Below are 14,987 nucleotides of genomic sequence, written 5' to 3' on the forward strand. Positions count from 1 at the left end.
TTCCATCATGAAGAGACATGGAAACCCTAAATTTCCCACACTTGGGAGGCTTTTGACAAGGTGGGACATGGAATCCCTAGGTTCCCTGCAATTTGCCGACTTTTGTCGAGAAGGGATTGGGAGACCCCATGTCACACTCATATCCTAATGGTAGTATTTCAACCACACATAAATGGGTGCGACACCGCCGTACTTAATAATGCAGCGAAAATAACTTACTATCAATTTATCTTCTTCAATTATTATTTCAACCCGTCGTGTCATGTGGTCGTGTTGCACTACCCGCAGCCTACATGACACAACTCCACACCTGAACTGTGAACCTGTCTACCTAACTTTCCATCCTGCGATGCCCAAACTCTGCCTGTCGGTGCGGTCCATAGTGAGGGCGCATGGCCCGCACACAATACAACCTTCCTGCCTGGTCGGTAACCCACCCCGCTCTACCTGTCCACACTACCAATTCAAAGCCACCTATTGTAATTCACCCTTCGTTGTGGCCCTCTTGCTTGTGTCCTTCTCTTCCTTCTGTTTTCGCCCAATTCCTTCCTTCGCACTTGTTCTACAATGTGGAAGTTTAATGTCCCTTCATCAAATGCCATCCTTCTTACTTATACGCATCCTTTTGCCCAAGGGCCATGTATCTCGGGGATAAAAAGGGTTAGCTCCATCAACATGCATGCCCAGCCGACCTGCCACATAACCTCGACACACGCCATACCAATGAACCGCCACATCCCTTCGTGTGCATCGTCGCACCCATGGGTTGACTCCAACACTTAGTTGATTACACCCATCGCTGCACGTCGCACACCTACCCTCATCCTAACTCATCCACACATGGTCACCTCTTTCATTCGGGCACCCAACAAGTGTCTCCCATGTACCTTCCACTGGTGACTCACTCATCGTGCACGTATCAAGGTGCATGCACCCTACCCAACACTCCATGCCTTCTATGAGTGCGCCGATCACCATCGCACATAAGCAAATGCCTTGCCAAGTCTTCACATATAACCGAATGCTCACCTGAGTCACTTATAACCGAAGACAAGCGCCTGTACTATAGGATCAATCTTTCGACTCTCTCGGGCACTCCTGACTCGAATACCTGACACCCCAGCCCCCCTACCCCACCTATACGTGGTAGAGGTTTTCAACATGATGGGACATGGAAACCCTAGATTTCGTGCACTTGGGAAGTTTTCGTCACGGCGAGGTAGGGAAACCCCGATTTCCCCACACTTGGAAGGCTCCCGTCGCAACGAGGCATGGAAACCCCAAGATCTAGAGACAGACCAGGTAAGTAGTTTCCACCCTGCCATGAAATGGAAACCCCGAGTTCGCAAGACTTGGGCAGTTCTTCATCGTTTCGCAACATGGAAACCATGAGTTCCATAAACTTGGGCAATTTCGGTTGTGTTGTGACATGGAAACCCAAGTTCCCCACACCGGGGCCACGGTTTTCGCCCTGGTGGGAGATGGAGACCCCAGAGGTTCCCAAAATTAGGTGGTTTCCCTCATGCCATGAAACATAAGCCCCCGGGTTTCACTGGCTTGGGCAGTTCTCTATCATTTTGCCGCATGGAAACTCAAGTTCCCTGCACTGAGGTCATGGTTTCTGTCATGGCGGGACATGGAAGACCCCGAGTTTCCCATAATTGGGCAGTTTCCGTCATGCCACAGGATGGAAATCCCCATGTTTGGTATACTTGGGCAGTTGTTCCTTGTCGTGCGATGACATGGAAACCTGAAGCTCCCCAAACTTGGGCGGCCATTCCCTGTAGCAAAATGACATGGAAACCCAAAGCTTCCTAGACTTGGGCGACAGTTTTAACCAGGGCGCAAGCGACATGGGAACCCCGCGTTTCTAAACTTGGGTAGCAATTTTCATCGTGACGCAAAATGGAAACCCTGTGTGTCCACTAACTTTGGTAGTAGTTTCCACCGGGCCGTGAAATGGACACCCCGAGTTCCCAAGACTTTGGCAGCTTTTCGTCGCCCCATGACATGGAAATCTAAAGTTCCATAGACTCTCGGGCGATTTAGGGTCTGCTGCGACATGGAAACCCTAGGTTTCCTAGACTTGGGTGGCCTTCATTGGTGGTTCTAGCCATGCCACGACATGGAAACTGCAAGTTCCCTAGACTTAGGCAACGATTTTGAAACACCCCAAGTTCACCAGACTTGCGAGCTAGGTTGCATCATCATGGAAACCCCAAGTTCCCTGCGTTGGGGCATTGTTGAAAACCTCGCATTTCCATCATGCTGTAAAATGTGGAAACCTGTGGTTCCATCAAGGGTGGGACATGGAAACCCCAAGTTTCCCCAAACTTGGGTGCTGCCAGTTTCGGTCGTGGTGCGACATGGAAACCATAGGTTTCCAGGATCAGGTGCTAGGGCGCGACATGGAAACCCCAATTTTCCCCAGGCTTGAGCACCGCCGGTTTCAATCATGGTGCGACATGGAAACCCCAAATTTCTCAGGCTTAGGCTCCAGGGCATGACATGGAAACCCCAAGTTTCTGTAGGCTTGGGTGCTACTAGTTTCGATTGTGGTGAGACATGGAAACCCCAAGTTTCCCCAAGTTTGGGTGCTGGAGTGCAACTTGGAAACCCCAAATTTTGGGTGAGACATGGAAAATCCAATTTTTTTGTGTCAGTCAGAAGCCCCAAATTTTAGGTGTTGGGTGAAAACCCCAAATTTTGGGTGGAAACCCCAATTTTTTTTGCGCCGAGCGGAAGCCCCAAATTTTAGGCACCAGGTGGAAACCCCAAATTTTGGGTGTGACATGGAAACCCCAAATTTTTTTGCGCCGGGCGGAAGCTCCAAATTTTAGGTGCTAGGTGGAAATCCCAAATTTTGGTTGCTATGGAGCGACATGGAAACCCCAATTATTCCCACGCTTGGGTGCCAGGGTGTGGCATCGAAACCCCAATTTTTCCCATGCTTGGGTGCCTTTTTCGTCACAACATGGAAACCCTAAATTTTGGGCGCTAGGGTGCGACATGGAAACCCCAAAATTTTGGGTGCTGAAGCACGACATGGAAACCCCAATTTTCCTGGGCTTCAATGCCTTTTCCATCACGACGTGGAAATCCCAAAATTTCCCACCCCTAAGCAATAAAAAATTGTCATCTAGAGGAAGAGGAAAAGGCGCGGGAATGGGAGGTTTGTCCAGATTTGTTTGTGACAAGAGTGAAGCTCTGAATCGAGACGACAAGGGCTGAATCTCAGTGGATCATGGTAGTGAGGCCACTCTGCCACTTACAATACCTCATCACATGTTTAAGTCATCTACAAAGGATTCTTCTCAATGACCATTTGGAATTGAACTTCAAAGCTGCCTCGACCGAGATGCTTCACGGTCGTGGTTTGCAAATGACACGGGCCCCTAGGGATGACAAAGAGACACCCCTGCTATGGGTCGAGATACAGTCAAAGAGTGACATGCACTGCTTCTAGCGTGGATTCTGACTTAGAGGCATTCAATCATAATCTGACACACTGTAGCTTCGTGCCACTAGCTTTTCAACCAAGCACGATGACCAATTGTGTGAATCAACAGTTCCTCTCATACTAAGTTGAATTACTATTGCGGTGCAGTTCATCAGTAGGGTAAAACTAACCTGTCTCATGATGGTCTAAACCCAACTCACATTCCCTATTGGTGGGTGAACAATCTAACACTTGGTGAATTATGCTTCACAATGATAGGAAGCGCTGACATCGAAGGATCAAAAAGCAACATTGCTATGAACGCTTGGATGCCACAAGTCGGTTGTCCCTATGGTAACTTTTCTAACACCTCTAGCTTCAAATTCCGAAAATCTAAAGGATCAATAGGCCACACTTTCATGGTTTGTATTCATACTAAAAATAAAACTCAAATGAGCTTTTACCCTTTTGTTCCGCATGAGATTTCTGTTCTCATTGATCTCATCACAGATGTTCCACCCCAGCCAAACTCCTTACCTGACAATGTCTTCCCCCCAGATTGACCCACTGAAACATGCCTTAAGGCAAAAAATAGGGGCAGTGCCCTGTCTCCACCCCATGGAATAAGTAAAATAATGCTAAAAGTAGTGGTATTTCACTTGTGCCAAAAATGGCTCCCACTTATTCTACACCTCTCAAGTCATTTCACAAAGTTGGACTAGAGTCAAGCTCAACAAGGTCTTCTTTCCCCGCTGATTCTACCAAGCCCATTCCCTTGGTTGTGGTTTTTATAGATATTAGATAGGGACAGTGGTAATCTCGTTAATCCATTAATGCGTGTCACTAATTAGATGATGAGGAATTTGGCTACCTTAAGAGATTCATAGTTACTCCCTCCGTTTACCTGTGCTTGGTTGAATTTCTTCACTTTGACATTCAGAGCATTGGGCATAAATAACATTGCATCAGCATCTGCAGGGACCATTACAATGCTTTGTTTTAATTAAACAGTTGGATTCCCCTTTTCCGTACCAGTTCTGAGTTGACTGTTCAACACCTAGAGAAAAGCCCTCAGTAGGGGACATTCTATGCTTGTAGCCCAATCAACACATGAATACCTTCCCTCGCTGCGAGAGCAGCTCAGGCAGACTGCCAACAACCCACGAGTTAAGGGAACAGACCCCTAGGCCCAACCCTTAGAGCTAATCCTTTTCCCAAAGTTACGGATCCGTTATGCTGACTTCCCTTACCTACATTGTTCTATTGACCAGAGGTTGTTCACCTTGGAGACCTGATGTGGTTATGAGTATGACCGGGCATGGTACTTGGTCCTCTACATTTTTAAGGGCCGTCGAGGGCACACCAAACACCGCAAGATGTGGAGTTCTCTTCCATATGCTGGACCCTATCTCTGGGTGAACCGATTCCAGGGTGGGCAAGCTGTTGAAAAGAAAATATAACTCTTCCCAGGGCCCCCGATGATGTCTCCGATTTCCTAATGTTGTCGCCCACTGCCATGTCCCGGTTCGGGAATATTAACCCGATTCCCTTTCAATGGTCATGCAGAGTGCACCCTTGATACAAAGCTTCCCCATCTCTTAGGATCAACTAACCCATGTCCAAGTGTTGTTCACATGGAACCCTTCCCCACTTCAGTGTTCAAAATTCTCATTTGAATATTTTCTATTACCACCAAGATCTGCATCAGGGGCCAATCCACCCAAGCTCACACCCAAGGTTTCTCAACGACCCTGACGTCCTCCTACTCATCGGAGCCAGGAAATTGCTTTAATGGTCGAGTATAGGTTGAGTGCTTCAGCACCATCCATTTTCAGGGCTAGTTGATTCTGCAGGTGAGTTGTTACACACTCCTTAGCAGATTTCGACTTCCATGACCACCGTCCTGCTTTCTTAATCAACCAACACCCTTTGTGTGATCTATGTTAGCACACAATTCGGCACCGCAACTCAACTTTCAGTTCATCCTGCATCGCCAGTTCTGCTTACCAAAAATGGCCCACTTCGAACTCTCAATTCCATGGTGCGGCTCAATGGAGCAGCCGCACCCTCTTACCTATTTAAAGTTTGAGAATAGGTCAAGGGCGTTACACCCCCAATGCCTCTAATCATTTGCTTCACCTGATAAAACTCGCACATGAGCTCTAGATATCCTCAGGGAAACTTCAGAGGAAACCAGCTACTAGGTGGTTCGATTAGTCTTTCACCCCTATACCCAAGTCAGAAGAACAATTTGCACGTCAGTATCACTACAAGCCTCCACTAGAGTTTCCTCTGGCTTCGCCCTGCGCAAGCATAGTTCACCATCTTTCGAGTCCTAACAAGTGTGCTCACACTTGAACCCTTCACATAAGCTCAAGGTCGGTCGATGATGCACCCCCCTAGGGAGGGGATCTCGCCCGTCAGCTTCCTTGCACCTCGCAGGTTTTCAAACCCGTCGACTCGCACACATGTTAGACTCCTTGGTCTGTGTTTCAATATGGGTCGAATGGAAAGCTTGCCAACCAACACCATGAGTGCGCAGGTGCATATAGCTTTCCACAAGGGCACATGCTTTGTCCTTTGACCACCACAATGGCAAACCGATAGGCAGTAATCCACCCGCACTTGTGACGATGGAGTAGCCCGTGTTGGTTTGCACCTCAAGTCGAGTGGCGGACTAGCCTAAGCCATTCCACATCTGATTGAGACGCATCAACAGCCTCCATCTGGATCCATCCTGGCAATTTCAAACACTCTTTACCTCTCTTTTCAAAGTCCTTTTCATCTTTCTCTTGTGGTACTTGTTCACTATCGGTCTCTCTCTCATATTTAGCCTTGGACAAAATTTACCACCCAATTAGGTTTGCATTCCCAAACAACCCGACTCACCAATAATGCCTTGTGATGTAGTAGGGTCCCAGCCTAATGGGGTTGTCACCCTCTCAGGCGCCCCCTTCCAAGGGACTTGGCCCAGGTCTGTCGCTGAGGATGCCTTTATAGACTACAATTCAGGGAACATTGCCGTATGATTTTCATGCTGGGCTCTTCTCGGTTCGCTCACCACTACTGGGGAACCCTTGTAAGTTTCCTTTCCTCTGCTTAATTATATGCTTAAACTCAGAGGGTTTTCTTGCTTGGGCTAAGGTTGCAATGTTGGAGCTAAATCCGCCCTACCTGATGGGAGGACAAGAGAGAGCAAAGCAAGTTTGTGCAATGCCACACAAAGCCCACATCAGCTAATGCCGACTGCCCATCCAAGGGGACAAGATCACCACTCACCGCTGCATGCCACGAAACATTGCTTGAGGTATTTCAACCAACCGCACCACATTGGGCATGGATGACCAGCTCCGTTGCTCCCTAACATATTGCAGGGAGCGCATTTGAATGGGATACAACGTCTAGATAGAAGTGCCCTTGACCGAGGCCTCGGGAACAAATTGTGTTCAAAAACTCAATGATTCACAGGATTCAACAATTCACACTAAGTATCACATTTCGTTACATTCTTCATTGTAACAAGAGCCGAGATATTCATTGCCGAGAGTCGTTTCCACGTATTACCGGACAATCCGCCACAACACTAAACCCGCACAACAAATGAAAGGCTAAGGCCCAAAAGGAGGAAAGGAAGAAAAATGCATGAAATAAAGAGAAACAAAGGTGTCTATCCCCCTCATAGGAGGAGGCTCAAATAGAGAACAATCTCCTCGAGCCTCATGCCCTTGTAAAAAGGGGGGAAATGCATGGAACAACAATTAAGAAGGACTAGGGTAGCCACCCCGGGAGCTCGCACTGCTTTTAATCCTTCCCAAACACCAGTCCACAACAATTCCCCCTTTTCTCCATAAAGCTAGGGACCGAAAGGAAGAAGGGAAGAAAACAAGGTGAAAGAAATAGAGATCAAACATGGCTACCGGTTCACAAGGGGAGGCTCAAACAAGGCACAAGCCTCACAAGCCCTGTGCCTTTGCAAAAATGGGGGAATTGAAGGGGATGATGATCAATAAGGACTAGGGTGGCCACCCCTGGAGCTCGCACTATGCTTCTTCCTTCCTGAACACCAATCCAAAACAATCCCACCTTTTCTTCGTAAAGCTAGGGGCCAGAAGGAAGAAGGGAAGAAAACAACGTGAAGGACAAGGATATCAACCGTGGCTACCAGCTCACAAGGGGAGGCTTCAAATAGAGAACAAGCTTCCCAACCCTGTGCCTTGGCAAAAAGGGGGGAACTATAGGAGACAATGATCAAGAAGGACTAGGGTGGCCACCCAGGGAGCTCACACTGCGTTGTGTCCTTCCCAAACACCAATCCATAACAATCCCACCTTTTCTTCATAAAGATAGGAGCCAAAAGGAAGAAGGGAAGAAAACAACATGAAAGAAAGAGAGATACCAAACGTGTCTACCGGCTCACAAGGGGAGGCTCAAACAGAGAACACTCTTCCCCAACCCCATGCCTTCACAAAAAGGGGGGAACTGCAGGGGATGACGATCGAGAAGGACTAGGGTGGCAACCCCTAGAACTCGCACTACTTTTCATCCTTCCTGAACACCAATCAACAATAATCCCACCTTTTCTTTGTAAAGTTAGGGGCTAAGAGCAAGAAGGGAATAAAACAACATGAAAGCAAGAGATATCAAATGTGGCTACCAGCTCACAAGGGGAGGCTCAAATAGACAACAAGCTTCCCAAACCTCGTTCCTTTGCAAAAAGGGGGGAACTAGAGGGGATGGCGATCAAGAAGGACTAGGGTGGCCACCCCGGGAAATCGCACTGCTTTTATTCCTTCTCAAAGACTAATCCAAAACAATCCCACCTCTTCTCCATGAATCTAGGGGTAAAAGAAAGAAGGCAAGGAAACAACACCAAAGAAACAAAGATCCCAAGAAAAGAGAGAAGCTACATAGCACATCGAGTAGATGTCTGCTAACCAAAAAGAAATAAAACAAGGCACTGAATCAAAAATCATCCCACCTTTTCACACCCTCCCACATACATTATGGTAGAACACCATTTCTAGCTTACAACATAAAAAAAACAATAAAACAACCAAGCAAATAAATCACAACCTAAACTTGACCACTAGAAAAGACAAGGGCTATGATGAGACCATTGTCTGGAGCACGTTGCTGAGAGGTAAACATCCCCCCAACCCGGCACAAGGCTTCAAAAGACAAATAGACTACTAATAACAAACCCACCCTGCTATTGCACCCCTTCGTGTACAAAACACCCAACAACCTTTCCAGTGAGAAAGTCAAAGGGGGTCAAGAATCAAACTCCAAAGAGGAGTTGTCACGGGTCAACACTCAATGCAAGAGAAAGCCACAAGCCAGAAATACATCGATGGTGCAAGGCCACTAAAGAGAGTGATGTTTGTAAAGTGCACACCATGAAATAAAGAAATGACCAAGTCCCACAAAAAACCCACAATCCAAAGGGAGGAACAAAGACACAACCTGCTACATCTTTATTCCTTAGAAGGGGAGTGGCTCATGAGAGGACAAGGAATTCCATTGATGGTGAAGGCATGAGATAAGATTGCAATCCTCATGCCCATTGGTGGGGAAAATTTTGATCTCGATAGAGCTCAAATCGAGGGAGGGATTTTCCATTACCTGGACACCCAACCCTTCCGCGAGGGCATATCAAGGAATGGTCGGGAGGACTAGGGTGGCTAGCCCAATGGGTTGAAACACTCTTCATCCATACCATACTGACCCCACCCTGACAATTTCCCCTCATGGAAGGTTTGAGCTACCAGGCGTGCACACAACCACTCCCTCGACCCAACCACCAGCAAAAAAACTCACCTAAGCAACACATCAACCACCACTGCCTTTTCGAGAGAAAAAACTATGGATGCCTACACTCTTGGCCCATGCCTTCCAATGAACAAAAGACTGAGCATCATCGCTATGAATGAGTCTAAATTTATCCATCCTATTTCCCAAGCACCTCAACTATAGCAACCATGCTTGGCCGAACAGATCATCGGAAGGGCTCCCAAGAAACAAGCTTCCGAACCCCCTATAGAAACACACTGGGGGAAAGAAAAAAAATATGGTTTGGAAATGCACAAGCATGGCTTGCAACCACACACACAAGAAAACAAGTGTTACCTCAAGACAAGCAACCAACAATGTTCCTTCCAAACACTAAACCCGCTCCCCTAGAGACACACCACACAGTCCCACATTGCAATTGAAACCCAACCAACCCGTACCAAGAAAGAAAACCCTTGCTATCAATGATCATACTACAGTTTCACCTATGGTAACTTTGTTACAACTTTTCCTTCCTCTAAATGATAAGGTTCAATTAACTTCTCATGACATCGACAATGGTGAACCACCATCGTTGACACAATCTGAACACTTCACTGGATCATTCAGTTGATAGGAGCGACGGGTGGTGTGTACAAATGGCAGGTACATAGTCAACATGAGTTGATGACACACGCTTTCTAGGAATTCCTCATTGAAGACCAATAATTGCAATGTTCTATCCCCATCATGATGCAATTTGAGAAGATTTCCTGATCCTCTCGAACTAGGAAGAAAAACTTGTTGGCTGTATCAGTGTAGCATGCATGGGGCCAATAACATCTAAGGGCATCACAGACCTATTATTGCCTCAAACATCCATGGCCTAAACGACTATAGTTCCTCTAAGAAGCTGGTTGCGAAGAGGAACCTCCACGTAGCTAGTTAGCAGGTTGAGGTCTCGTTTGTTATCAGAATTAACCATACAAATCACTCCACCAACTATGAACGACCAGGCACCACCACCCAAAGAATCAAGAAAGAGCTCTCAATATGTCAATTCTTACTATGTATGGACCTGGTAAGTTTCCCAGTGTTGAGTCAAATTAAGCCATAGGCTCCACTCCTAGTGGTGCCCTTTCATCAATTCCTTTAAGTTTTAGCCTTGCGACCATACTCCCCTCCGAACCCAAATACTATGATTTCTCAGAAGGTGTTGGAAGAGTCCTTAGAGAAACGTCTGCTGATCCCTAGTTGGTATCATTTATGGTAGAGACTAGGATGGTATATGATCGTCTTCGAGCCCCCAAATTTCATTCTTGATTAATAAAAAAATCCTTGGCAAATGATTTCATAGTGGTTCGTCTTTCATAAATCCAAGAATTTCACCTCTGACAATGAAATACGAATGCCCTCGATAGTCCCTATTGATCATTACTCCAGTCCCGAAGGCTAACATAGTAGGACCAGACTCCTATCATGTTATTCCATGCTAATGTATTCAGAGCATAAGCTTGCTTTGAGCACTCTAATTTTTTCAAAGTAACAACACCAGAGCCGTGACCCAGCCAATTAAGGCTAGGAGCATGTTGCCGATGAAAGGGATGGAAGGGCAGGTGCACACCGAGTAGGCGGACCGACCTTTACGAGCCAAGATCCAACTACGAGCTTTTTAACTACAACAACTTAAATATACGCCATTGGAGCTAGAATTACCACGGCTTCTAGCACCAGACTTTCCCTCCAATGGATCCTCATTAAGGGATTTAGATTGTACTCATTCCAATTTCTAGACTCGATGAGCCCAGTATTTTTATTTGTTATCACTACCTCCCCATGTCAGGATTAGGTAATTTGCACGCCTACTACCTTCCTTGGATGTGGTAGCCATTTCTCAGGCTCCCTCTAAGGAATCAAATCCTAATTCTCCGTCACTTGTCACCACCATGGTAGGCCTCTATCCTACCATCGATAGAAATTTGAATGAAGCATCACCAGCACAAGGGTTGTGCAATCCATCGAGTTATCATGATTCACTAGAGAAGCAGGCAAGCTCGCGCCATCCTTTTATCTAAAAATTTCATCCCTTCCAAAGAGTCAAGACTTGGTGCATGTATTAGCTCTAGAATTACTACGGTTATCCGAGTAGTATGGTACCATCAAAAAAACTATCACTGATTTAATGATTGATCCGCAGTTTCACAGTCTGAATTAGTTCATACTTAGACATGCATGGCTTAATCTTTGAGATAAGCATATGACTACTGGCAAGATCAACCAGGTAGCACACTCCCACTTAAAAGGGCATTCTGAGTGCTCTCTTACCAAGAGCTAACCTAAACACCCATAAAGTCAAAGAGATATCAAAATATCATGTAAAATGTGTATGCCTTGCACCTCTTGCATCCCAAGAAGGAAGCATACGCAACATGCCAAGGACATGGTGAAAAAATGGGTAGACCTGCCGAGCCACAATGCACCAAGGCCACTTCATAGTTTGCAACCACAGCCCAACCAATAAGAAAATGAGTGATCACTCATTCACTCCCTTAGAAATGCCTCTAAAATCCTCCATGCCCCACACAGAGGCCACCTAGGAGTCCATCCAGACAGCAGCAACGGCGGACCTCGATCTCCTGATCACCTGCAAAAGCCTCGATACAAAGGAAATAAATGTATAACAACCAACCACACAACCTCTATATTATAAATGACCCCCAACCCTCCCCAGCCCACACCGAGGCCACCTAGGAATCCACCTGGAAAACAACAACAATGGACCTCGATCTCCCAATTGCTTGTGACAACCTTGACACAAAGCAAAAGGAAGAAAATAAAAAGTGGTTGTCTAACCACAAATCCTATCATAGAGACTCCACACAAACCTCCCCGCCCCGCACTGATGCCACCTTGGAGTCCACCCGAATAGTAGTAATAGTCAACCTCGATCTGATGATCAACTGCGGCGGCCTCGACACAAAGGCAAGGGAAAGAAATAATACAGGACAAATCGAGCCCGCAAACTGCCCTAGAAATGCTCCCCAACCCTCTCCTCCTCGCACAGAGGCCACCTAGGAGTCCACCGAACAGCAGCAACAATGACCTTGATCACATGATCACCTGTGGTAGCCTCAATGCAAAGGAAATGGAAGGAAATAAAACAAGACTGACCGAGCCCACAACCTCTCTTAGAAATGCCCCCTGACCCTCCTCGCCCCACACCAAGGCTACCTAGCAGTCCTCCTACATAGCAGCAATGGTGGACCTCGATCACTTGACCACCTACGGCAACCACAATGTGAAGGCAAAGGAAGGAAATAAATGCAAATCAAGAGGCTCATTATATAATACAAGAATATATCCAAATAGGAGCAGGGATCGAGCAGCTTCGCACCCTACGCACCCTACATACAGGAAACCTAGGAGATTGCCCACAACTTTACCAACTGGACAATGAATAATTTTCACCTATGGCCACCTCTACGTAGAGGATGGAGGTCGAATCATTCCAACTCAAAATCCTTCTTCTAGATAGCCCCCACCATCGATGTAGCAAGCCTCTCCCCCATTGGACCATGAGCGCATACACAATTGAAACAACAAATGCCCATGAACGTTGTGACTTAACATTTCCAACCACAAAAGCCTGCCACACATGCGAGATGCAAGGAAAAATCTAACCACTCGATCAAACATAAGGGACAACACATCTATCAAAACCTAAAATCTAACACAACCATAGATGATGTGCACTTTGAAAGGAATGCCAACCCTTAACTTTACAATAAGGAGAACAACGCCTCACATCACCTGACGGAAAAAGCAAGCAAGAGGGAGGGTAGGTGGTTTACAACCAAAACCCTTCCATGTTCCTCTTAAATGTACGCATCTCAACCGACAATGCCAACATAGAAAGAGTACAAGCACAAGAAATCAACACCAAAAATAGCCGAACAATGAAGACGTTAGCCGTCATAGGGAGCCACACCACAACGACCAATACAACTCTGAGAACTTAGAACAGAAGGGGAATTTTTCACATATGCCTCCCGAGACAAGCATGGCCAACATTACCACTCATGTGCTATTGAGTGGGTATGGAGAGAAGATGAAAATAGACCACGCTACAAATGACCTAAGGCCATTCTTGAGGCAAACTCAAAAAACCAACTCAATTACAAACCCACCTTTCACACGGGAACCACAACAACGAAGTCTCAAAGGAGCGCCAAGCAAAATTTAACATTTTTATTGTTCGGATGGGCAAGAGGGACAGGGACGAGCATGGCCAAAATTACCGCTCATATGCTACCGAGTGGGGATGGAGAGGAGATGAGAATTGGCCACCCTACAAATGACCCAAGGTCATCGTTCAAGAAAACCCAACAAAACAACTCAATTACCAACCCACCTTTCACACGGAAAGAAAACCTATCACTTGTATCATTTAGATGGGCACGAGGGACCAGGATGAGCCAGGGAGCCACACCACAAAAACCCATACAAATCTAAGACCTTAGAGAGCAAAAGGGGAATTGTTCACATATGCCTCCCGAGATGAGCATGGCCAACATTACCACTCATGTGGTACTGAGTGGGAATGGAGAGAAGATGAAAATCGGCCACCCTACAAATGAACCAAGGCCATTGTTCAGGCAAACCCAAAAAAACAACTCAATTACCAACCCACCTTTCACATGGAAAGAAAACCTGTCACTTGTATCATTTGGATGGGCATGAGGGGACTAGGATGAGCCAGGGAGCCACACCACAACAACCCATACACCTCCAAGAACTTAGAGAGTAGAAGGGGAATTGTTCACATATGCTTCCCAGGATGAGCATGGCCAACATTACCGCTCATGTGCTACCGAGTGGGGATGGAGAGAAGATGAAAATCGGCCACCCTACAACCAACCCAAGGCCATCGTTCAGGAAAACCCAAAAAAACAACTCAATTACCAACCCACCTTTCACACGAAAAGAAAACCTGTCACTTATATCATTTGGATGGGCACGAGGGGACCAAGACAAGCCAGGGAACCACACCAAAACAACCCATACAACTCCAATAACTTAGAGAGAAGAAGGGGAATTGTTCACATATGCCTCCCAAGACAAGCATGGCCAACATTACAACTCATGTGCTACCGAGTGGGGATGGAGAGAAGATGAAAATCGGCCACCCTACAAATGACCCAGGGCCATCGTTCAGGCAAGCCCAAAAAAGAAACTCAATTACAAACCCACCTTTCACATGGAAAGCAAACTTGTCACTTGTATCATTTGGATGGGCATGAGGGACCAAGACGAGCCTAGGAGCCACACCAAAACAGCCCATACAACTCCAAGAACATGAAGAGAAGAAAGGGAATTATTCACATATGCCTCCCAAGACGAGCATGGCCAACATTAACGCTCATTTTCTACTGAGTGGGGATGGAGAGAAGATGAAAATCGGCCACCCTACAAATGACCCAAAGCCATTCTTCAGGCAAACCCAAAAAAACAACTCAATTACCAACCCACCTTTCACACAAAAAGAAACCCTATCACTTGTATCATTTGTATGGGCACGAGGGACTAGCATGAGCCTGGGATTCACACCACAACAGCCCATACAACTCTAAGAACTTGGAAAGCAGAAGGTGAATTGTTCACATATGCCTCCCGGGATGAGCATGGCCAATATTATCACTCATGTGTACCGAGTGGGGATGGAGAGAAGATGAAAATCGACCACCCTACAAATGACCCAAGGCAATTCTTCAGGCAAACT

General features: G+C 46.4%; 1 non-coding gene and 2 pseudogenes across 1 annotated transcript; all 3 read right to left on the minus strand.

Annotated features, from left to right (window-relative positions):
• Nucleotides 1-3,207: 3,207 nt before the first annotated feature.
• On the minus strand, nt 3,208-6,587 carry LOC149157346 (25S ribosomal RNA). Its single transcript, XR_016262112.1, has one exon. It is a non-coding gene; the product is annotated as a 25S ribosomal RNA (ribosomal RNA).
• A 247-nt stretch (nt 6,588-6,834) lies between these two features.
• LOC149157347 (5.8S ribosomal RNA) lies at nt 6,835-6,988 on the minus strand (annotated as a pseudogene).
• Nucleotides 6,989-9,691: 2,703 nt separating this feature from the next.
• Nucleotides 9,692-11,492, minus strand: LOC149157348 (18S ribosomal RNA; annotated as a pseudogene).
• Between the last annotated feature and the right edge of the window lie 3,495 nt (nt 11,493-14,987).

This window comes from Pinus tabuliformis, chromosome 5_2 (assembly GCF_031772625.1).
Source record: "Pinus tabuliformis cultivar Carrire ecotype Pingquan chromosome 5_2, CPIR1, whole genome shotgun sequence".
NCBI classification, from domain to species: Eukaryota; Viridiplantae; Streptophyta; class Pinopsida; order Pinales; family Pinaceae; genus Pinus; species Pinus tabuliformis.